General features: G+C 36.2%; 1 protein-coding gene across 2 annotated transcripts in view; it reads left to right on the top strand.

Moving 5' to 3' along the window:
* The window catches only part of TBC1D5 (TBC1 domain family member 5), a 563,684-nt gene that overhangs the window by 136,915 nt on the left and 400,253 nt on the right, over nucleotides 1–26,516 (top strand). The window contains exon 3 of one of the 2 annotated variants that reach the window (XM_082625793.1): nucleotides 1,998–2,200. The exons of the other annotated variant lie outside the window; for it this stretch is intronic. The gene's annotated coding sequence lies outside the window, so the exon portion shown is untranslated. The remainder of the gene's footprint in view (nucleotides 1–1,997; nucleotides 2,201–26,516) is intronic. 2 annotated transcript variants of the gene reach the window in all.

A 26,516-nucleotide genomic window follows, 5' to 3' on the forward strand; every position in this document is an offset into this window, starting at 1 on the left:
TATGTGTTAAATATGCATGTTAATTAGGAAAAAAATTAGAAAAATATGAAAACAGATGTTACATAAATTATTGCAGTCCCAGGGCAGCAGTAACTTATACACTGACAGTAATTTTTATATGTGCATGTGTATGTCTATTTCTAGATTTCTCAATGTTTATGCAATTCCATAGAGAATAACTAGAAGAATCGTATATCCTTTCAGTGAGACAGAGGTAAACATTCCTTCTGCATGTGGCTTGCTGAGCGAGTCTAAGCATAACATACACTTTTCCTGTACAGATAGCCTTCCGTGTTTCTTAATTCTTCCTGTAGTCTTCTTCCTTCCTTCTTGGTTTCTTTGATAGTATGTCAATGAGATCTTTTATTGGATTATGTCCTGTCAAAACAATAAAGTGAATCATGATCCCAGCAGTGTAAGAAATGTAAAATTGACTGGGATGTAAAGTATGTGTTTAGAAACAAAGCAGATCACAACTACTGAGGACACTGATTGTAGTGTCACTTTTTCTTTGGTTACTGTTGTACTTTCTGAAGAAATAGCCATCATTCTCTGAACAGTATTGACACAGTAGTGTGACAGTCTATACTAAGTATTACATAAACACACATTTATCAAATATACATATATTGGAATAACTGAAAGATACTTGAATGTCTTTCACTCTAAAGAGACATCCATAATATAAAAATGGTTTATATTTTTACAAGGGAATGATGAGAAATAAAGACATGCTTTACTTCAGTGGTGTGGCGATTTTTAGTTCAACCATGGAGAAAAACCATGTGACTATATTGCTGTCCAAGGAGCTGCTGACAATATCTAGATATTTTCCATACATAGATTATATAATTTAGAAACATGTTGTTTGTAACTTTTCAGATGAGATTGAAAGTTAAAATAAGGAAATTCTCCATCAGAATATAATAAATCATTCTCTTTATCAAATGAACAAACAAATCATGAACTATATTCAGTATAGGGGCACAGAACAGTTTCCTTAAATCTATCTGGAGATCAGTGCTACATTCATTGGTATTCTTCAGAAATCATACTTTGTTATTTGGTTTTAGTAGCATATGATGCTCAAATGTGTTTTAAGTAATTAATTTCTTTTGAATCCCAGTAGGTTTCAGATACATCTATTATTATAATGTTTTTCAGTTCTGTGTTTTTGATTTATATTTTACCTAACTACTGTTGTCCTTTTGTACATATGCTGAGTCTCAAGGAAGCTGTAACAGGTTATTGGGAGTAAAGTAAACTAATACAGAATGAAATCTAGAAAAGAGTGATAATAATATATTTAGTAATTTATTATTATTTAGAGGTTCTTTACCTAAATTAGATATTTAAGAAATTCCATTGTTCTTGATTTTATGTAGAGATACATCTATGTCAGATATGACTTGTGAAAGTAGATTGAAGTATATTACTAAAGATGATAAATGTTTTTCTTTTTCTATAGGCAAAAAGGCTATGGAAATTAATTTTTAATTCACAAATAATATTTACTTGCCACACTGATACATCTGTATTCTAATTTTATATTTTATTTACGCTTTGGAATTCATTTTCAGTGGAGTTTTTTTTCACATTTGTTTGCAAATGTCAGATTTCCATTTTTTATTTTAAGTGATTTTAATACTTGATATTAGTTTACTATGTATTAGTAGTGTATTTCTTATTTGAACACTTTTATTTCATTTCAGTGAAACAAAGTGATAACAGGTGATTTGTTTTATATTGAGGTGTTTTAGGTTTTTTTTTTATTATAATGCTTTTTATTGTAGGCATTTTAAAGTGAGTTTCTTCTAGGAGCTAAAATAGATGATTGAAAGAGTGATTAAAGAGTAAGCTAACATTTGTCCCCTAAGATCCAAAAATATTATGACATAAACTTTTTCAGCTTGCTTTTTGCATTGATGGCTTTGGTTTAGGGTTCCTTTGCTTAGGGAGAGGATATTTGAAGCTATTTTATTTTTTTATTTTTCTAGGTATTTGCTGTTTTTCCTGCAGCTCAGTTGAGGGATAACTCAGCTGATCTCTATTTCTTGATTCTTTACTTCCGATTGGCCAACCAAGACTTTTATTTGGCAAACTCTGTTGTACAGAGCCTGACGTCATCTATGACCCATAACAAGAGCATGCGTTTTCCAGTGTCAGTTAGATTTGTGGATCAATAAAGTTTTCTTGAACGGTAAGTATATATTTATTCAAAACGTACATTTAAAAATTCAGTACTATCATCAGCTGTCTTAGTCTGTTCGGGCTTTTGTAACAAAAATCCCATAGACTAGGTGACTTATAAATAACAAAAAATTATTTTTCACTGTTGTGGAGGCTAGGAAGTCTAAGATCAAGGTGCCAGCAAATTTGGTGTCTGGTGAGGACCCACTTGCTGGTTCATAGATGGATGTCTTCTTGCTGTGTCTTCACTTGGTGGAAGGAATGAGAGAGCTCTCTAAGGTCTCTGTTTATAAGGGCACTAATCCCATTCATGAGGGCTCCACCCTCATGACCTAATCGCTTCCCAAAGGCCTCACTCCTAATACCATTACACTTGCAATTAAGATTTCAGCATATGAGTTTTGGGGGGTGATAAACATTCATTTCATAATAATACCCTCATTATAGTTACAGTAATGTGTTTTATATATCTGTGTACAAAAAATGTTTATGGGTGTGTATGTGTGTGTTTATACACTGCTGCCAGGTTTAGATTGCAGGCTCTTTCAGGGAATAATGTTGCCCTCTAACACAGAGTTCCCTGATCCGTTTCTTTCCACTTATATATCTACCCACCAGCTTCCAGTCTCTTCCTTTTCTTCATTGTTTTCCTTCTCTTTTAATTGAGCCTGCATGAGGGCTTTAAAAATATTTTCCCACCAGCAGACTTTTAGCACTTTTCTTACTGAATACTTTTTGTTCTATATTTCTTTTCCTTCCCTTTTCATCTTTCCTTCTTTCCTACCTTCCTACCTCCTTACCTCCCAACATTCATTAAATTTGTTGGAGTTGCGAAATTAGAATGATTGAACTTAGCATTGAAGGTATCTCAGATAGGTAGCATTCACATTTTTCTTTTTAACCACAACCCATAGTAAGAAATAAATTTTATACTTACGAGCCATTTCCCACAGGTATAAATGCACAAATGAAACAAACAAGAGTTAAGACCATTCTACCCTGGCTACCTTGAATATATGCTGTGCTCTATTCTATTACATTTTGGGGGGTATATTTCATTTAATATATGCTGATACCCATAATTAAATTTACTTCCCTATCCAATTGTGGATCACTTTTGCAATTTCAGAAGTCATCCTTTAGATCACTTGTATGTTTGCTCATGACTGACTTGTAGGGAAAATAAATGGAATCAGGCAGTTTGTTTTCTGTTTCAGCCAAGCTGCCTTTTCTTCTGCCTCCCCTGTGCTTCTCATTTCTGTCGATTCATTACAAGTTAGCAAATAACTTGGGGAAAGAACTGTGTAACTGCTGGGAAATACTAGAGTACTTATAGGTTCTTCTGTAGTAACAACACAGATACCAAAGGTCATATCTCAAAATATAAAAGGAAGATAAATCTTTGATAGAATCATTCCTTTATAGTAAGGTATATATTTCTTTATTCTCTTCTTGTTCTTTCTGTCTATGTAAATTGTATGTGCATGCTGATGCTCTCAAATCATTCTTGGTTTAAAACATTTTAAACTTCCAAAGTCTTTTATATCAGCTTAGAATAACAGATTTTTACCCAAAGTGGTCTATTCTAGTGCTCCTTCCCATTTCGTTTAACATTTTTATCCTTTTAATAAGTTGCAAACATTTAAAAATTGTGAATGTAATATATTTCATTAGAAAGTTTGGTATATACAGAAAAGTAAAAAGAAGATAAAAATTATCCCTAATCCAATGCAGCTAAAGCAGTTCTAAGAGGAAAGTTCATAGCCATAAACACCTACGTTAAGAAAGGAAAGCTCAAGGGTGTCCACTCTCATTACTTTTATTCAACATAGTTTTGGAAGTTCTAGCCTCAGCAATCAGAGAAGAAAAAGAAATAAAAGGAATCCAAAATAGAAAGGAAGTAAAACTGTCACTGTTTGAAGATGACATGATAGTATACATAGGATATCCTAAAGATGCCACCAGAAAACTGCTAGAGCTCATCAGTGAATTTGGTAAAGTTGCAGGATACAAAATTAACATACAGAAATCTGTTGCATTCCTATATGCTAACAATGAACTATCAAAGAGAGAAATTAAGGAAACAATCCCATTTACCATCTCGTCAAAAAGAGTAAAATACCTAGGAACAAACCTAACTAAGGAGGTAAAAGACCTGTACTCAGAAAACTATCAATATGAGATACTAATGAAAGAAATTGACAACTACACAAACAGATGGAAAGATGTATCATGTTCTTGGATTGGAAGAATTAATATTGTTAAAATGACCATAGTACCGCAGGCAATCTTACAGATTCAGTGCAGTCCCTATCAAAATACCAGTGGCATTTTTCACAGAACTAGAACAAATAATTTTAAAATTGGTATGGAAACACCAAAGACACCAAATAGCCAAAGCAAATTTGAGAAAGAAGTAGCGAGCTGCAGGAATCATGTGTCCTGACTTTAGACTATACTACAAAGCTTTGATAATTAAAAAAGACTCATACATCAATGGAACAGAATAGAGAGCTCAGAAATAAACCCACATACTTATGGTCAGTTAATCTACGACAAAGGAGGCACAAATATACTACGGAGAAAAGAGAGTCTCTTCAATAAGCGGTACTGGGAAAACTGGACAGCTACATGTGAAAGAATGAAATTAGAACATTCTCTAATACCACAAACAAAAATAAACTCAAAATGGATTAAAGACCTAAATGTAAGACTGGATATTATAAAACTCCTAGAGAAAAACATAGGCAGAACACTCTGACATAAATTGCAGCAATATTTTTTTGGATCCATCTCCTAAAGCAAAGGAAAGAAAAGCAAAAATCAACATACAGGATCTAATTAAGCTTAAAAGTTTTTGCACAGCAAAGGAAGCCATCAACAAAATGAAAAGACAACTTACTGAATGGGAGAAGATATTTGCAAATGATATGACCAATAATGGGTTAATATCTAACATATATACATAGCTCATACAACTCAACATCAAAAAAACAACCTGATTAAATAATGGGCAGATGAACTGAATAGACATTTTTCCAAAGAGGAAATGCAGATGGCCAACAAACACATGAAAAGATGCTCAGCATCACTAATAATCAGGGAAATGCAAATCAAAACCACAATAAGGTATCACTTCACACCTGTCAGAATGGGTATCATCAAAAAGAACACAAATAACAAATGTTGGCAAAGATGTGGAGGAAAGGGAACCCTTGTACACTGTTGGTGAGAATGTAAATTTGTGCGACCACTGTGGAAAACAGTTTGGAGGTTTCTCAAAAAATTTAAAAGAACTACCACATGGCTCAGCAGTTCCACTCCTGGGTGTGTATTTGAACAAAACAAAAACACTATGTCAAAAAGATACATGCACCAGAGTGTTCACTGCAACATTATTTACACTTGCCAGGATATGGAAGCAACTCAAGTGTCTATCAACAGATGAATGGATAAAGAAGATATTTTGTGTGTGTACACACACACACACACACACACACACACACACAGGAATACTACTTAAAAAATGGTAAAATTTGCCATTTGCAGCAACATGGATGGACTTGGAGGGCATTATGCTAAGTGAAATAAGTCAGACAGAGAAAGACAAATACTGTTTGGCACTACTTACATGTGGTATCTAAAAAATACAACAAAATTAGTGAATAAAACAAAAAAGCAGCAGACTCACAGATATAAAGAACAAACTAGTGTTTACCAGCTGGGAGAGGGAAGGGGGAAGGGGCAATATAGGTGTGGGGATATAAAGGATTATTATAGGATTATATGAAATCATGTGTGTGAAACTTTTGAAAATTGTAAAGCACTATAAAAACTGAGGAATCTTTCATTCAATGGAAATCCTCAACAAACTATATTGAACCAAATTCAACAGCACATTAAAAATATCACACACCGTGATCAAGTGGGACTTTTTCCAGGGATACAAGTATGCTTCATTATCCACAAATCAATGTGATACACCACATTGATAAAATGAAGGATAAAAATCATGTGATCATCTCAGTAGATGCAGAAAGAGCATTTGACAAAATTCAACATCATGGTATGAACTTTCAACAAACTGGGTATAGAGGGAATATATTAATAAAGACCACATATGAGAAACCTATAGCTAACATCATACTTTATGGTGACAAGGTGAAAGCTTTTTTTTCTAAGATCAGGAATATGACAAGAATGCCCAAACTTGTTGCCCTGCCCCCAACAAGAACCTGAGTGTTATTTTCTTGGGCTATTTTATCAGGGTTATTTTTTGCAGTGAGTAACCATGAGAAACAAGATGGTGTTTCCCATATTCAAAGAAACAATCTCACCAATTTTATTTGACATAGTCCTGGAAGTTCCAGCCAGAGCAATCAAACAACCGAAAACCAAAAAAAAAAACCAAAAAAAAACAAAAAAAAAACAAACCCAAAGTATTCAGATCAGAAGGGAAGAAATAAAACAGAGGTATGATATTATATGTAGAAAACTCCACCAAAAAAACTGCCACAATTAATAAACACATTCAGTAAATTTGCAGGATATATAATCAATATATAAAAATCTGTTGCATTTCTATACACTAACAATGAACTATCAGAAAGAGAAATTAAAGAAACAGTCCCATTTACAGTTGCATCAAAAAGAATAAAACTCAGGAATAAATTTAACCAAGGAGGTGAAAGATATATATACTGAATATTTTAAGACATTGATGAAAGAAATTGAAGTAGACACAAATAAATAGAAAAATAGTCTGTGCTCATGGATTGGAAGAATTGATATTGTTAAAATGTTCATACTACCCAAAGCAATCTACAGATTCAATGAAACCTCTATCAGAAGCCCAATGACATTTTTCACATAAATAGAAAAAGCTATCCTAAAATTTGTATGGAACCACAAAATACCCTGAATAGCCAAAGCACTCTTGAGAAAGAAGAACAAAGCTGAAGGCATCATACTTCTTGATTTCAAATTATATTACAAAGGTACGTAATCTAACCAGTATGGTATTAGCATAAAAACAGACATAGAGACTAATGGAAAAGAATTGCAAGCCCAGAAATAAACCACACATAGATGGTCAATTAATTTATAGCAAAAGACCTAAGAATATTCACTGGGGAAAGGATAGTCTCTTTTAATAAACAGTGTTGGGAAAATTGGACCACTATCTTACACAATACACAAAAATCAACTCCAAATAGATTAAAGACTTGAACAGAAAACCTTGACCATAAAGACTCCTAGAAGCAGATGTGGTAAGGTGCTTGAAACTGGTCCTGGCAATGCTTTTTTTATTTTTTAAATTAGACACCAAAAGCAGAGGCAAAAAAAAGCGTAAATCAGTAAGTGGGCAGGAGTACGTCAAAGTAAAAATCAACACAGTATACACTTTAAATATCTTACATTTTATTATATTATATTGAGGTCAGTCGTACATCAGTAGAGCTGAAAAAATAAAAGATAAAAATGATGTAAAAAAGAAACAAGCAAAAAATCCCTACTCCTATCTTCTGGTGATGAACTGATGTAATAGATGAAAAATATAACATTTAAAAAAATTTTACTTGGATTTAACAGAGGGGAAAAAATGAAACTTAAATGATTAGTGAATCTGAGATAAATGTTCCTTCAAAATCAGAAATATTTGATCCTAAGAGCCTTCCAATATGAAAGAAGATTATGGAAATCTTTAAATACTCTGGAAATAAGAAAATACGAAAAGACTGATCTAAAAGTAGAATATCTATTTTTTAGAATAATTTATTGAGGTGAAATTTATGTAACATAAAATTAAGTGAATAATTCAGTAGAACCCACCACCTCTCTCTAGTTACACATATTTCCATCACTCCAAGGTAGAATGCCTTACTTTTTAAACAGTTTCTCCTCATTCTGACCTCCTCCCAACTCCTGGTATCCATCAGTCTGTATTCTGTCTCTAAGGATTTATCTATTTTGAATATTTCATATAAATGGAATCATGTAGTATGTGGCCTTTTATGTCTGGCTTCTTTCACTTATTTCACTTCTTTCACTGTTTTCAAGGTTCATCTGTATTGTAGCATGTGTCAGTACTTTATGCATTTTCACAGCTGAGTAATATTCCATTGTATATATAATTGGTTTGCTTCCACCTTTTGGCTCTTGTGAGTAGTGCTTCTGTGGATTTAGGTGCACATGTTCTTATTGAGCACCTGTTTTCAGTTCTGTTAGGTATATACCTAGGAGTATAATTGCTGGGTCATGTTGTAATTTTTTATTTACCTTTTTGAGGAACCACCAAGTTGTTTTCCACAGTGGCTGTAGCCTTTCATATTCCCACCAGCAATGTGTGAGGGTTCCAGTTTCTCCACATGTTGTCAAAACTTGTTATTTTCCTTTTTTTTTTTGATAATCAGAATATGATAGTGATAAATGACTTTCAGCAAAGTAACATTGTAGAGAGATGATTATATTCATTATTTCTAATATAGTGATTATATATCAATTCAGAGTATCACTTAATTCTGTGTTCCATGCAGAATTAACTGACCAGTAGAAATTGTTTTCCAGAACAAAAGATTTCTTAGTTTTCTTCATCTTCTCAAAAATACTGTATTTTGCTTCATATTTATACCATTTTTCACCCCACATGTGTGTATAGTTCTTTGTTTTTACCAGAGTTTTAAATTACCATTCTTTTCGCTTAATGCTCATAAGAGGTCTGTGTCTCTCCATTTATGGATAGCACACCACAGCTGTACTTTTAGGCTTTAAAATATATGATTTTAAATCACAAAATAAATTTTTGTTAGGTTACCTACTGTCTTGTTGAAGAAATACATCACTTAACCTGGACCTTCTGTTTTAGTATGGACCAGAGCTTCGTTGGCCTTTTGCAGAACTGTTACACTCAGATTTCTTTTCATTATATTTCTGGGTTGGTTCTAATGACTCTTGTGTCCCATTGTCACAATTTGAATAAATTTTCAGAAGGGTAAATGGTGAAAGATGAATTTTTTGAGTTATACATATTAGAAAATATTTTTATTCTCACAGTTGATTGATAATTTATCTGGGTATATATTAGTATTTCTAGATTGAAAATAATTTTCCTCAGAACTTTGAAGACTTTGCTCAGTTTGTTTCTAACATCCATTATTCCTCCTGAGAAATTTGAAGCCAGTCTTACTCATTGAAGAGTTTTCTAGGAGATATTAACAGTGAAAACAAAATAGAGAAAAATTCATGATTTGATTACGCTTGCTTTTTAGGGTGGAGAGGTTGACAAGAAGCAAGATAAATAAGTAAAATATGTAGTCAGTTAGATAGTGGGGCTATAAAGGAAAATAAAGCAAGGAGGGGAGGATAGAGAGTTAATAGCGTAGGGGGACTGATGGAAATTGTGAATAGGGTGGTCAGGGAGTACCTCCCTGAGAACGGAACACTTTAGTAAATGTCAGATGGCGGTGACGGAGTGAGCACCTCAAGCAGAGCGAACAAGTAGTGCAAAGGCCCTGATGTAGGAATATTACTGATGTGTTCAAGGAACAACAGAGAGGTCAGTGTGGCTGCAGCAATGTGAGGAGAGAGTAGTAGGGATTCAATGAGAGAGATGACTGGGAATCTAGTCTTTTAGAGAGGTGCATTTGGCTTTTATTCTGAATGAGATGGGAAGTTATTGGCAAGTAAGTATCAACATCTGATGTATAGTTTAAAAGAATTACATTCTGCCTGGTTGAGAAAGGATTGTAGAGGGAGCAAGGGCAGAAGCAGAGGGACCGTGTAGAAGGTTAGAGGTGAGAGGTAATTGTGGTTTGAACAACAGGATTTGCTGGTGGATTGGATTTGAGTTATGAGTGAAGGCCAGGAGTCAAATACACCTCTGGTAATGTTTTTGGTCTGAATAACTAGGAAGATAAGAGTTTTATTTAACGAAGAAGGGGAAGCTTATAAAAGGAGAAGGTCAGGTGTTTGGTTCTGGACATGCTAAGTTGAAGATATTTATTAAACATTTAAGTGGAGAGGTCAAGGAGACAGGTACTATCCCAGAGTTCAGGGAAAAGGTCCAAGATGAAGAAAAAGCTGTGAAAGTTATCAATTGTGGATGGTATTTTTAAAGGGGTAATATTGACGCAATCCAGTAGATACAGCTAGAGGCAACTGAAGGCCCCAGCTTTGGGGCCCTTTACATCTAGGGGTCAGGAGAAGAGGAATTAGTTGAGGAGGCCAGGGAAGGAAAACCGAGCTAGGTAAAAGGAAAACTCCTTTGGCTTTCGAAATATCTGAAAGCTCAGGAAGCTAAGTGATGTAAATGTGCCAAGGAAGGGGAGTGATCATCCGTGGCACATGTTGCTGAAATGTGAAGTTTTACATGAGCTGTGAATTGATTGTTGGATTTAGCAGTGGGAGGTCATTGGTGACTTTGAGAAGAGCAGTTTCAGTGGAGGACAGAAGTCACACTGGAGTGGGTTCAGGGTGGAGTGGGAGGAGAGACATGTGGCAACTGAAGGGGGAAAGTTGGTCAAGAGACAATTTTTTTTTTTGGGTAGAAGAGAAGCAGCATACATCAATATTGAGAGTGCTCCAATAAAGAGGAATAAACTGATGATACAGGAAAGAGTAGTGAATTGCTGAAGCAAGGCGCACAAGTGGAGAGACTGGCCTTAGGTAGGAGCATGGGTGGTTTATCCTTAATAATAGGAAGGCAGGCAGCACACACAGGCACAGATCCATCTGTAAAAGTCTTCGGTCAAGCTTTGTGTTACTTCCGGGATATATCACATACCAGAAGCATCACGACTAGCTGCCTCCCACTTCTTTAGGCTTCTCTTGTTCAGCTTACCGCTTTGTAATTTTTATTGTAGTAACGTAGATGAATGGTGGTTTCCAGTTTAGGAATTTTGTACTTTAAAAAATTCTGTTACTATAATGAAGACATACAACAAGCATTTATGAAGGATGCACCTCTTGAAGTTTTTGAAAAATCTCAAATGTGTAAATATTTCTGGAGTATGTTCTAGAGAACCACCAAGCTACATTAGGATCAGAAGCAGAAATGCTTTCTCACACCAGCCTTAGGCAGCTTGTGGTTCAAAAGTAATTTATCAGAAAAATGATAAATTACTTCGTGTCCTGGATTGCTTGAACAAGGGTGAAATCATGAATGTAAAAATCTACGAATGCCTGGAGTCTATTGTTCTCCTTCTGACTCATATTTCTCCCAGTCACCTCAGCGCAGGAGCACACTTGATAAATATGGGATACAGTGATAGCGTTAGAGTTCCAGCATTTTCTTCCTGGTATAAGGTGATCTCTGGGATCACTCTCATGTGTTTCTGAAATGGAATAATGTTGCTCTTCCTACCCATTCTTGCTCAAGTTCCCAGTTCTCGATAGTGATACAACTTCCCCTCTGGCTGTAGGAACTGCTCTTGTTGTCTTGGGACATGATTCAAGCAGCGTGTTTGCTGTGCTACAGTGCTGTAGAGTTTAAGTTAGGAAGGATAACAGGTGGGAAAGGAATTAGGTGACCTTGAACAAGACAGGTTTGAACTGCATAGGTCCGTCTATACGTGGATTTTTTCAATATAAATATAGTAAATACTGTAGTAGTACACGGTCCATGGTTGGTTGAATCTGCAAATGCCTAGCAACCTTGGATACAGACAGCCAACTGTAAATTATATTTGAACTAATCCCTGCATTATTCAAGGGTCAGTTGCAATTGTGAGACCAAAAAACTGACTAGCCTTGTGCTTACTTTTCCTCATAGCACCTCCAGTGGGTCCCTCTTGGGTTTAAATAACTAATTTTTATTCTTTGCAGACCCTGCCTTTTCCTAAAACCTGGCACAAGTTCCTTGGTCACTGGACTGGAAGACATTTCTGAGTAATATCTCCTTTATATCCATACATTCACTTGTCTTCCTAGGACACATTTACTGAGAGTCAGTGTATTTGGTTTACTGTCAGTTTACTTAGTTCTCTGTCTTTGGAAGCACCAACTGTTATGGAAGTAATAATTAGAAATAAGAGGACTTCGGCTTCTTATAACTTTATTCTGATTCCCTCTAAAGGCAGGGTCTAGCTTATTGCGTTCCCCTTTAAGCAAGAATGAAAGTTCTCTCTCATTTTTCTTTGGTATGTGCCCACATTATATCATGGTCTAACATGTGACATATAACTGTTATTTGTGGTGAGGCCACCCAGTACATCACGGGCTAACTCTGAGAAGGGTCTTTGGCGAGTTCTCCTTTTTACAGGCAAATAGTCAAGGTGTCACAGGCCACTCCTTCACCATCTTCTTAGCTGATTCCCTGTTAAATAACTTTATTATTTAATGTCATTTAACTTGTCTCCTTCCCTGGGCTTCACATATACATTTCTCCAGTAAGCTGCCATTTTGTCATCTGGACTTGGCTTCTGTGTTTAGGTTGTTGACTTAAACCGGTTGCAGTGACTTTCCCTTTATAAGCACAGACTTGTTTTCAAAAATCCCAGCTATCTCATTCTGACACACTTGTGTTCCTTTGCAAATTCCATCCTCAGACCTCCAAGTCCATCCTAATCGTTTTTCCAGGTTAAACAAAACAGTTAGCATCTCTGTGAGGTTTTATGCTAGTGGCATATTTTGAGTAACACTTAAGAATGGTTCTTCCTAAATATTTTTCATTGAATTAAAACATTTTAAGTGGAGAAGATCTTTGGGAGTGTCAGGAAAAGGTGAAAGGGCGATGCTCTATTTATAGACTCTAAAATGTCATCAGCTTCCAGAGTAGAATCAATTTGAATTCATCTATTCATTTGATCAACAAATATTTATTGACTGTTTACACTATGGCGGGTACTGAGCTAACTCTTAAATATGTCATTTTATGATGTTTTCCTTTTTAAATTGGATGACGTAAGGAGACTCCGTTTTCTTTTTTTTTCTTTCTTTCTTTTTCTTTTTTTTGGCCTAGTTCATTGTGAATTTTTCTAGGTTTTCAATGTACATGCACCAGACATAACTCTCACTTTTTGATAATGGAGAAACAGCCAACTCTAGATAAAAATGAAATGTGGAAAATACGGAATCTGCTTCTCTTTCTCTCCCCCTTACTCACTTTTACAAAGACTTACTGGACAGTGAACTTGATCACCACTTTCACCTCCGCTTCCTTGCAGCTCTGCTAGCCTCTGTGGTACCTGGTAGACTTGAAAGGAGCATCATGAACTGGAAGGGAGAAGTTAGATGAACACATAATTAGACAAATAGAAAAGGGGTCCGTTATACGTGAGAGGTCACTGTATTTCTATTTTACATAGAAGTTTGAAGTTTTTACTTTAGGTTATTCCCGTTTAGGAATACTTTGTAGGCTGTGAACAGCTAACCCATTTAAAGGGGATTTTTAAAATCTTTAATTTGTAACGATTTGACCATTACGATGCTATCATTTTAATATTGTGGCAAAATAAGTTTTCCGCTATTAAAAATATGTTTTAAAAATTTTATAAATGCTTAAGAGTTACTTAATTTCTTCAGTGTGTAGGGAATATTGACTGAAGATATCTTGAAAGCCTAAATTACTTGGAATATATTTGCAACCTCTCTTCTCATGTACTTATCTTCAACATATTTTTGGGTCATTTATAGTATAGGCTTAAAGTTTGAAGTTTTACATTTTTAGTCTTATAAAGACTTATAAATATGTTTCTGTTAGTACTATTGGAACTAAATAATTTTATCCACATAATTGTCCTTCAGCTGTAGCTGTCTAGAATAAAATTTCTTGAAATAAGCAGTCATTTTCCATTTGAAATAACCATTTAGAAATGTTTTTCATCTGATAACATGTATTTTATTCTTTATAAATAGCACAGAGGAATTGAAGTATTTATGTATCTAAGGGAGGTTATCAGCTCAAGTTCAATAGTATGTTTGACATTATTAGGCTGAGGATATTTTATAATTAAAAAATAGGTTTATTATTACTTTTGTAAAATACGTGTACTTTTGTTATATCTTATGTGTTAATCTCATTTCCTATTGAAGTCACTGATTAAAAGGGAATTGTGTACCAGTGAGGTTCTAAAACCTTGACATTATTTTAATCTGATAACAAATGGGTTTAAGTTCATGTTCTTTCATTTGTTGGCAACAAATCTAAACCTGTATTTTTAGGATTTATGAGGATAAGTCCTGCTTTGGCAATCTTGTAGATCCTCAAGAGAATAGTTAAACAGTGATTAATCATTGTTTCTTCACTGAGTGTGCAGAAAAGAATGGAAAAGCTGCATTTCACACTTCTGAAGCAATTAATCCCCATGATCTTAGCCAGGTTTGTCTTGTAGATAAGTCGGGATACAAAACGCTACCTAATTTATCAATGTATGCATGCCATAAAGTATAAAACACACAATTTATTTCATATCATTTATAGTCAAATGTAAAAAAAGAGTGACTTTGCCATATCCAAGAGTGTTTCCTACATTACCTTCATATAAACTAAGTACCAGAGATTACAATGGGATTCCTGTTTATTGTGCACATCTGGCGCAGTCACTATGCATTTTCTCATTCACTTGCTGGCATTTTTAGTGATTGTGGCATAAATCACCTTGCTAATCAGAAACATAAGTGACGGGAAGTCATCTCCTTTTTTTGAACAATGGGAAAAAACATATGGCTTCTTAGACAGGACTTGGCTGTTACACTATTTACGTGGCGTTATATTCTGTATTTAGAATTTCATATTAATTGCAGTGATTTGATTGAAGGCACTGAACACCCAGGGCTTGTGGTCAAAGTATTTGTTTTGTATCATTTTCATAACAAGTAAACAAAAAAGGGTAAAATGACATGCCTTGCATTAAAATTTTTTAAAAATAAAAACTACTCTGTGAACAGTTTTAAGATTAAGACAAATTGAAGAAAATATATATATATATTTAAAAATGTGTGGATGTTTCTATAGATGCATAGTTATAGTAATTACAAGTTAGTTTTTAATTATACCTATTTCAAGTCACTGCATAGGTAAGAATAAAAATAACTGTCCTTTAAGTGCGAAACTGTAATCGACAGTAGTTTGCTTTTCTGGAAGTACTATTATTTCAAGATGGGTTGCATTTTTGGATGAATTGTTGTTTATTAGTTGGAACCATATACTGCATATACTACAGCTAAAAGAAATTTATATGTGCAATGCAGACTTTAAAGACCACACTCAGTGAATTTGTTGCTGCTTGTTACAGAATGCTTAGTCTAAATTTGGAGTTTGTTGTTTTTTTTTTTCCCCCTCAATAGGTAACTTACTTCTCAAAAGCTAGTGAACATAATGGCCTTTTATACTTATTTGACTTTATAATACTTACCTTTCTATCCCTCATCACTTTCCATTTTCTTACGTGGGGTGGTAGGAAAAGATTTATTTTGAACGTGTAAATTTCAAATGCAAATTTATTTGTTCAGAGAACGTTATGTGTTTTAAAGTTTGTTTTCTATATTACATTTGACTATAGATTAGTGAGGTCAATTTTTAAATAAATACATCAGAACCTGTTTATTCAAATGTGTGTTATTCCGTTGAAATAGTCCCCTTGGGAAGATATATACATAATCCATTAATCAAAGTATTTTAGCAATGCCTCTTTTTGAATTCAGTGGATTGATGTATAGCTGCTCAAAATGGATATTTTGAAGGGAGATAAGATTCATTTTGTGTATATATGTGCTAGTATTTTTGTTTAAAATCAATCAATCATAATGGCTTGTGCTGTAGCCTGTATATATCTTGTAGATAATTGGACTCCCTGAATAGAAATAGAGTTTTAAAAAACTGCCTGAATTTTAAATAAATGATCATATTTATCCATTTTGTTTTAGAAGTCTTTTATGTTATTGTTTCAAGGACCACCTGCAGTAGGAGTCCACAAATTGAATAAATGTAACATAAGGAGAGGTTGTTTTTCCCCCGCCCCTTTCGTTGCTTATTTCAAAAATGCCACCATCCAGATTCTCTAAGGGAATAGTGTGCTATTTTTTAAAATATATTTATAACTGAATTGAGGCCTTCTTTCTACATTAAAATTATCCAGTGCTTAAAATTACCTGAAATCTACACCATACTGCCTCAATCCTTGTCCATTTTTATTTCCTTTATGCCTTTAAAGCCTCTTCCCTCTCCTTTTAAAGATAGAGCTGTATTTGTTGTAAAGATTAATTTTTAAAGCATAAAATTTAAAACACACATATGTATTTCCTTTTTCTTTACGAAACTATAAAAATTCTAGGACGACTGGTTGTTAAAATCCAAAAAATAGGCAATTTATGAGACGGCTAAAAGTATCAAAATAGATAAGGAAAAATAAGGAGCTCTATTTTTAGTGACTGAAGACTTTGGAATTTGTTAGTGTTGGAGCTTTGAGGAAAATTTTCTTTCATAAAATGCTTGTGGTAAAAAGTATATTATCCTGAAATATTTGCTTATTCATCATGTTTATAAAGCCAAGGATTTAATTTCTAAGTGTATATCAATTTTTGAATGAAACTGAACTACCAGTAATGTTGATGTTCACTGCACATTTTCTTTAAAATGTGCTTTTGTTTTCAGACACCTTGCATTATGTTTTTTTTCCTCTAGTCTATTCTTTGTCTTATTTACATTCATACTTTATTGGTACAGATTACCCTCTAATGTAGAGTCTGAATCCAGTGTGGAACTTGCAAGAAAAGTTACTGTTCTTTCTTGCCTGTGTTCTCATGGCATAAAGAATGGATCCTCCCATTGTAGGGATGACTCTCTGGTGATCCCCAGCCAGGCGGCTTCTTGCTTGCTCTCCTCTCTCTGGCCGTTCTTTTCCCACCCTGGTGTCGGTCTGGAAATGCCTTTCAGAATGCTGACAGAGGAGGGATGCCTGCTACTGCCCGACGTGCTGCAGGGTGGGTGACATGACGCTGCTGGCCTAATCATCCTGGAATTCAGATAAAAAGGGTAATTTGTGAAATATTCCCCCAGAAGGGAGGCTTTCATTTGTCAGAGGGCAAGCTGCTTTGAGTGACACACATAATTCAGGAATTTTAATGTAAAGTTTTTAATGGAGTGTATTAAGTACGAGAAACATGGAGCATGAAAGGGCAGTGCATGTTTTAATAGTTGTGTGTTTTGTTTTAGTGTTTAAGACTCCTTCTGCACAGTATGTCCCCAGTGTGGCCCTTGCTTGTGTTCCTTGCAGGGGTTCAGCCACATCTGGGGCATGGCTGGCCTGGCACTAGTCTTCGAAGTGTAGGAACAAAAGTGAAAAATTTTTAAAGAAAAAATAAAGAGTAAAGAGCCAGACCTGTGATGCCATCTCAGCTGTTAGAGAAGGAGTATTTCTGAATTCAGCCTGGAGTCTGTTTTGCTTTCGGGTCTAGACCTCTCAGGCCTTGTGTCAGAGACCAGTGGAGATAGAAGGATACCTGGGCTGTAAGAAAAACAAATTAAGAAAGAACAAGAGAGCAAGGAGAAATATAAGATGTTTGGGGACAAGTGGCATGGTCCTTGTACCCTCGAAACTTAGAGTCCAGTAGAAAGGCATTCTTTCCCCTTTTTTGCCACCATCCACTGAGTGACTGGCATTTTACGGACCGCACTGCACTGGCCGTGTTAGAAAGGTGGGGGAGGGGGGCTGGGTGATGGCGGTGCTGCTGGATAAAGCAGTGGCTAGCGCCCAGTGGGGAAGCAGGCTGCAGTGAATGGGGCCCTGTGGGTGACAGTCGCCACTGGTGATCAGCAGTCCAGAGCAGAGGCAGTACCTGGGTGAGGGGACAGATGAGGCCCACCCAAGCTTAGTTTGGAGGGAATGGAACCAGCAGACCTCAAGTACCACCCAGAGAGGCACAAAGAGGGGTGAATGATAGACGTGCCCCGGGAGGCGACTGTCAGCTGATTGGTCTGGCTCAGGGACACATGCGAGACACTTCAGGATGACTCCCAGAAATGTCCGGGGAACAAAAATATAGGAACCTGGAATCCTGCACTGTGGGTTGTATTAGTCAGAGTTCTCCAGGGAAACAGAACCAAAAGGATCTATATGTATAAAATACAGAAATTGTCTCATGCAGCTTAGGGGCTAAGAAGTCCCCTGATCTGCTGCCTGCGAGCTGAAGAACTAGGAAGACCTACGCTGTGTGATTCATGCTGAGTCTGAAGGCCTGAGAACAGGGCTGATGGCATGGGGAGTGGGGGACGTGGACTAAATCCTGGTCCATGTCCAGATATCTCAGCCTGAGCTAAGAGCGCGAATTTGCCCTTCCTTCACTTGTTGTTCTGTTTGAGCCTTGGGTATATTGGGTGATGCCCACTCACATTAGCTTCTTAAAAACTCAGTCTGCTTTAAATGTTAACCTCTTATGGAGACACTTAACACAGACACACCCAGAAACGATGTTTTATCAGCTACCTTGGCATCCCTTAGCCCAGTCAGGTTGACATATAAAATTAACTATCACAAGGGTGAAGACAAGAACCAGCAAGTGTGAGTTACATTTACTTTGTAAAATAATTTACAAATTTATTGAGATACTAAGGATCTTTTCTTCCTTCCTCCCTCCCTCCCTCCCTCCCTCCCTTCCTCCCTTCCTTCCTTCCACAAAACTTTTTGCTTAGTTACCTGTTACTGCAAACAGTATTCTAGGTGTTGGATCAACAAGTTAAAATATGATTCTTCCTTTAGGAGCTTGCAGTTTATAGGAGGGAGAATGGCAGTTAAAAAAATTAACATCTAGGGGGATGAATGACATAATAGAGTCATACATGGGAGATAGTGGACCACAGAGAAGAAGTACTTAAAGCAGCTTGGAGATAGGACTGGGGGATGGTTCCAAGGAGACTTCCAGAGAAGGTGCAGACGGAGCTGTGTGTGAGGCACGTTGAAGACAGACAAGAGGGAAGTATTGCCTGCGGTGGCCCAGAGATGATTGCAAACCTAAAGTGTATTTGAGGGGCTTCCCTGGTGGCGCAGTGGTTGAGAATCTGCCTGCTAATTCAGGGGACACGGGTTCGAGCCCTGGTCTGGGAATATCCCACATGCCGTGGAGCAACTAGGCCCATGTGCCACAACTACTGAGCCTGCGTGTCTGGAGCCTGTGCTCCTCAACAAGAGAGGCCGCGATAGTGAGAGGCCTGCGCACCGCGATGAAGAGTGCCCCCCCCCGCTTGCCACTACTAGAGAAAGCCCTCACGTAGAAACGAAGACCCAACACAGCAAAAATAAATAAAGAAATTAATAAACTCCTACCCCCAACATCTTCTTTAAAAAAAATGTATTTGAGGAACTGCAAGCAGTTTAGGTTCACATGTTGGGTAATATTGACAGCTGAGATTGTAAGGTATAAAATCTAGATTTTTGAAGAGTCTTGTGGATTATACTAAGAGTTTGGGCTTTTTTTCTTGGAGGAAAAAGAAGAGGAAGACAGATAGGGTAGGAGGAGCCTCGGATTGCAATGCTAGGTATTATGACTTACTGAAGGAATTTAAGCCAAGGAGTGGTGTGATCGGATTTGAATTTTAGAAAAAGCACTTAGGTGACATTTAGCTATTTAAGTGAATTGGAAGGAGATCTGAAGAGCCAGGCTACTAGGTAGGAGACTACTGCAGGAGGTCAGGGAAGAATTGAGACACTAGATTAAGTCAGAGTCAGGAGTAAGGGAGAAAGGACTAATTTATGAGGTAGAATTGACTGGATTTAACAGGTGATTGATGTGAGAGGGGCAAGAGGAAAATACTGTATCTGGCTGTATCTTGGTGGTGTCTTTCCATAAATAGCAAGCACAAGAGCAACATTTTGAAGGGGAAGAGAATGACTTCTGTTTAGGCATTGTTGATTAAAATCTGTGAAAAGATGAGACAGATTTGGAGCCAACGCTAGTGGAGAGATTTGTTTTTATAGGAGGAGGGTGAATTTTTTTTTTTTTTAACCGACAATCCCAGAAATAGGAAATAGTGGATGCAACAGTTCAGGTCCTCCAGGAAGCCGATGCCAAGATAGAAATGGAAGTTTTAAGAAATTTATCAGGGGAGGCCTTTAGAAGGTAAGGGAGAAAGGGAGCGAGAGTGAGGAGGGAGAGCTTCAGACCTTAATGCAAGCCTGACACCTGTGATGAGAGAAGAGGAGGGAAGACAGGTTGGGGAAGAGGAGTCTCAGACACCAGTGCAGCTTTGAGAAGGTCCCAGCCAGACCAGTGGTGCGGGGTGGTGGGCAGTGGGCAGAGCACATGCTACCTGAGAGATGCCCTGTGTTGGGTGGGAATGGGCTCCCCTGGCATCCCTCTCTCTGGCATGAGCGCTGTGGTGGATCCAGAAGGTATGACAGTGGACGGCACTCCTTCCAGCAGGTTCTCTCTGAGTGGTGCACCTCCCTGACAGCCACAGCTCCTGTGGGTGTGTTTCAGCCGGGTGGAAAGGTGGAAGGAATTCCTATTCGTCCATTATTTCCTCTGCTTTCAGCAAATGGATGGTAGTCAGAGAAGGCGACTGAGACTGAACAAGTGTTGGAGGGTTTTCAGGAAAGACACAGCTGATAGGCATGGAGCAAGAGAGGACATTGTACTGGGAAAAGCTTAGTTGCAATAGTAGCTCAGATAGTCTAGTTCTGATAGGGAAGGAAGGGAAACTAGAAGGGGAAGAGGGGATTGAAATGAAATGAAGTCAAAGAACTAGGTGTTTCAGTGAGTTTGAAAGCACTTGTACTGAGTGAGGGACTAAGAGAGCTTAAGGATAAAGGGAATTGTGGAGATACAGTAGTATATTCGTTTAGATTAATAACCAAACTCCAGGAAATACTGATGCATTTAAATTCCATCATGTGAATTGGGAGTAAAATTTTTACTGACAGAAAATGACAATTATGCATCATAGAATCACATTGTGGAATGTATACATCATAGAATTACATACCATGAGAAAGTATAAAGATAACATAATTACTTAGCTTTAGTAGTATAACTTTTCTGCAAAGTGGTTTCAAAGCCACTTGTATGTCAAGTTGCTTGATTAACTAAAGCTAACAGTTTTTTTCCCCCTAAAAACTTGGTTTTCTGTGAGTTTTTCAGTTTATCTAGTAACCTTAGAAAATGTTTGTGTCTTTTTCTTTTTTTTTTCTTTTTGCAAAAGAGAAACGAGTGAGCTCTCCTCTCCTGAAGGGTTTGTCTTTATACCCGATAGACAATTTAGAGAAGTGACAAAACGTTCAAAGCATGTATAGCCAAACATTTCTTGAAATGAAAGCAATAAAGGTAAGATAACAGTTTTAAATACATACAAACAACTTTTCAGTAGCTGTCCTTTTGCAGAAGGGAATCAGGAGTGGCAACAAATAATTTAGGTAATTAAAATAATACAATAAGATGGATTGACAGAATGATGGACAGATAGACATTATAATAAAGTAAATGTACTCAAATGAATTGAAGATTCTAGGTGGGTGTTCATCTTTTCTGTATATTTGGAAATATTTGTAATAAGATGTTGAAAAACCAATATCATAGTGTCTGCAACTTTGAAACACTTAAGAAAGTGAGGGTCTCATGGACAGACAAGTAAAGTAAAATGTCAGTGTTAGAATCTAGGTGGTGAGTATATGAATGTTGACTGTAACATTCTTGTAAACTTTTCTGAATTTAAAAAATTTTCAGGGGCTTCCCTGGTGGCGCAGTGGTTGAGAGTCCACCTGCTGATGCAGGGGACACGGGTTCGTGCCCCGGTTCGGGAAGATACCACATGCCGCTGAGCGGCTGGGCCCGTGAGCCATGGCCGCTGAGCCTGCGCGTCTGGAGCCTGTGCTCCGCAGCAGGAGAGGCCACAACAGTGAGAGACCCGCGTACCGCAAAAAAAAAAAAAAAAAAAAAAAAAAAAAATTCAGAATAACATGTTGGAGGAAAAGTGTCATAAACAGAACAGTGTTTGGCATTAGAGATCTGAGTTCTGACTGTGTGACCTGAGAAAGGATGGGGAAGACGAGTTTCAGTTAACAGTACAACTTTGAGAAACATAACTCATCTCTGAGCTACAGTTTCCTCGTCTGTGGCTTCAAAAATTAGAAAATATTTCTGTCAAGCAACAGGCAAATGATAGTCAGGAAATGCCTCTGATGATACTGAAGTAATAATCTCTAAATTTAGGAATCATATCTTGGTTTTTGGTTAATATGTTTAGAATTTCTGGATATATGGGCATTTAATTATTTGATGGAACAGGGATGAGGTGAGAGGTCAAAGTGCACATTTTTATTATCAAGGCTGCTTAATTTCACACACATGCTGTCCGTGCGCCGTGTTCAGAGCCTGTATGTTTTCTGGCTTAGTCTCCAAGTTAATCAGAGCTTGAGCCCCGATTAACTGATGGGAAGTTAGAACCATCCTTATACAAAGGATGGAATCTCTGACTTTCTAGTAACCTATCAAGGAAAACTTGACAGCCTTTAAAATTTTTTTCATTTTGTAAATTGCATAAATTCTCCAAAGGGATTTACTGTATTCCTGTCTTAATTAGTAGTTCCATCTAAATATATGCATACCATACATCAGTGTGAAGTTTTTTCAGTTACATTAATTTTTAAAGAATGTATAGTAAATGTAAATCACATTTACTGCCAAATATATATTTACATACATATTTATATAAATATTTACTGCTTAATATTCAGTAGTAGCTTCTCCGTTGATGACTTTCTTTTTCTTTTTTTGTCTTATGAAAATCAGTCATTTCATTTCTTTGTAAGAAATAAACTTGGATTTCTGGTTTGTTTGAACTTTGGCCTCAAGTGCATTTATAAAGTACAATCCTCTTGTTTTTTAATTTGTTCTGTTTCATATGCAGGGTGGATAAAAATTACTGAACTTTTTATATTTATGTAAATTTATTTAAAATTAAATTCAAATTTACTGCCATATGCCTCAAGGGCTAAACATAATATAGACTATTATAATCATTTATATAAATTGGTTTTAAAAACCAGTTCAATATGTTGAATCAATATGTCATGAATTTCATATCTATGTAGTTGTCATCCTAGTAAATTCCATGGCATGTACTTTTACAGCATACAGATTTTAAGTAAAATTGAATAGACTTTTCTAGCCTGCGTTATGGAGGAACTTCTGTTATCTTCCAGTTGACTGCTTTAGTATTAGAAAAGAACCGTGCTACTTAAATATGAATCAGCTGTATTTTGTATATCCATCAAATCTTTTTAGGCAGAGTTTTTATCTCAGCAGTATTTGCTGGTTGTCCTTCATTTGCTATTCTTTGTGTGATACAGGATAACATGAAAATAAATATTCACTTCAAAGCATTGTTCAAAGACTGTCCTCGTTTGCTTTCTGTGGGTATTTGCCAATCTGTGGCTGAAAATCATTATGAAACTTGAGGGGAATGACAAAGCATCTTTAAACCCATGTACATTTGTGCATTTAGTTAGTGTATTTTGTCAGAGACTGAAAGTACATTTACTTATGTGTGTGTAGGGCAGATCTTTGATTTTCTTTCCAACTATAAAATTTACACAAACTTTATTCTTTAAAATATGTATGGGGCTTCCCTGGTGGTGCAGTGGTTAAGAATCCGCCTGCCAATGCAGGGGACACAGGTTCGATCCCTGGTCCGGGAAGCTCCCACATGCCGCGGAGCAACTGGGCCCGTGTGCCACAACTACTGAGCCTACGTGTCACAACTACTGAAGCCCGCATGCCTGGAGCCTGTGCTCTGCTGCAAGAGAAGCCACCGCAATGAGAAGCCCGCACACCACAATGAAGAGAGGCCCCCGCTTGCCTCAACTAGAGAAAGCCCACGTGTTGCAACAAAGACCCAACTCAGCCAAAAAAAAAAAAAGTATGTATGTATGTATTATTTTATTAATTATTGATGTATAGTAGATTTACAATGTTATGTTAGTTTCAGGTATACAAAATAGTAATTTGATGTTTTTATGGATTATACTCCATACAAAAGTACTGTGAAATACTGAATATATCCCCTGTGCTATACATTACATCCTGTAACAAATCTGTGATATTTTTTGAAATTAAAAAGAGTATCTTCATATTCAGATAATTAGGGATCCCTAATATACTAGGAACTTCAAGTGTTCTGTAATTTACATGAGTAAAATTTAAGCATGAGTACAGTTTTGGCAACTTTTGGAAGGAATAGATATAAGGAAATATTGGTAGACAAAACAGGCAAACTTATTCTTGAGCAAAAACCTAGAATAAGAGTTATGAATTACAAAATAGTAAATAGATTTCCTATTGTCAAAATAGAAGGTTCCATTTTATTCTTTTTTTTTTTTTTTTTTTTTTTTTGTGGTATGCGGGCCTCTCACTGTTGTGGCCTTTCCCGTTGCGGAGCACAGGCTCCGGATGCGCAGGCTCAGCGGCCATGGCTCACAGGCCCAACCGCTCTGCAGCATGTGGGATCCTCCCGGACCGGGGCACGAACCCGTGTCCCCTGCATCGGCAGGCGGACTCTCAACCACTGCGCCACCAGGGAAGCCCCGTTTTTATTCTTATATGCAGATCTTTTTATGATTTAAATTTTAATTCACTTAAACTCTGGTGAAAATTTCAAATGTAGGAAATTTAATGTAAGCAAGTGTTATATATGTTTCACTGGCCTTGAATGTTAAACAGTGCAGTATAGTAGTTTCTATGTAAGTATAAAAATCAGGTAATTTTTAGTATAAGCTAAAAGCTAAATGCTATTTAATGCTTAACAAAGGAATATTTAATGACCGTGTTCTCTCTTCATAACCAAACTGTGTTGACCTGCCATTGTTTATGTTTATAAGGAATTAGAATAACTTATTTTTAAAAAGAGTGATATACACCTTTCTTTAGCGATTTGTCATTTTCTCTGTTTGCTCAACATAAAATGGCAGTTTAGTGTATTTCTCACATTCTTGTAGAATTTGTTTTCTTAAACATGTGCTTGTTAGGGTCATTTATCCTGAAATTTTTTCTTCCTACATTCAAAAATGAGTGAAAAATGTAGAAAAAGGTTCACCTTTAAGTTGTCATCTTTCTAAATGCTTTCTAGAACATTATTACCAAAGTCTGCTATATTCTATGAAGGGAAGAGTTAGGAAGAAAAGAATTAGTATCCCGTCTTAACTCGTTATTTTGGTTCAGTAGGTCAGTGTCTTTAATTAACTTTGTGTAATCTTAGAATTTTATACCTGGATCCTTCTCATCCTTTAATATCTTCTGGCCTTTTATACTTGTGTGTGGTTTTTACCTTGTCAAATATAGGTATATTTTGTTTATTTAGACCAATTTCTAATTGTCTTCAGAAAGCATTGAAAGCTGAAGACTCTAATTTATTTTCAGTGTGTGTATTTACTGCTGTGCAGTATATACATTTTATATTTATGTCAGGAAAGGGTTGCAGAGGGGTGCTTTGGAACCACCTTTTCAGCTCTGAATAGCTATTGTGTACATATGGTAAGGTACTGCTGCTTAACAATTAGTAACTGCTTTGATGGAACTAAATTACATGTTTAAGTTCCCATCAGGAAGTCGCTTCACATATCTGTATTAATGTATTCAAGGCTCGAGAAGGAAAGTTAATTTTCCAGCTTAAATATTTAATTCAAGCTTAAAATTTAGTCTGTAATTAGAGCTCCCAAATGGCAGGAACATGGAGTATTTGTCCATTTTAATTAGATTGTTGTTTACCTATTAATTATATATCATATCTTGTCATATAGTTTTGATGGTAACAGATGGTGCTAGGAGTTAGTAAGGGTTTGAACAAAATAAGATTCCACATGATTTATTAAGTTGCACTTTATTAGTGAGTGGTCTGCTTTAGTCAGGGTATTCTCCTGAATAAGAACTGTGCAACATTTCACTAATTTTGATAATTATTCTTTTGTGGAAATATTGAAGACGAAGTCTGAGACGAATGATGTCTGCTTAGAAACAAAATGGATTACTTTAGGATTCTTTTATTCTTAAAGAGTATGTATTGTCAGTAGTATAATTGGTATGAGGTTTAGTGCATTTTGCTAAGACAATGTCAGGGAATCAGAATTTTATTTATTGGTAAAAATGTAGGCGTAGGGAATGTTTTATAGATATATGGTAATGATTTAGGGTATGAGAAATAATAGGGTGATGATTCAGTTATTTATTTCAAACACATACCTTCTGTGAGTATCGAATTTAACAGGAAGACAAGACTTTTTGTTTACAAATATATCTAAGAGCAGGCTCTGTCTCCTAGTGAAGTTGATCTACAGAATTTCCTTATTCAAAAAGTCAATGCCAGATCAGCTCCGTGCTTTGTGACCACCTAGAGGGGTGGGATA

The sequence above is a fragment of the Mesoplodon mirus genome, assembly GCF_964341445.2.
Source record: "Mesoplodon mirus genome assembly, chromosome: 6".
NCBI classification, from domain to species: Eukaryota; Metazoa; Chordata; class Mammalia; order Artiodactyla; family Ziphiidae; genus Mesoplodon; species Mesoplodon mirus.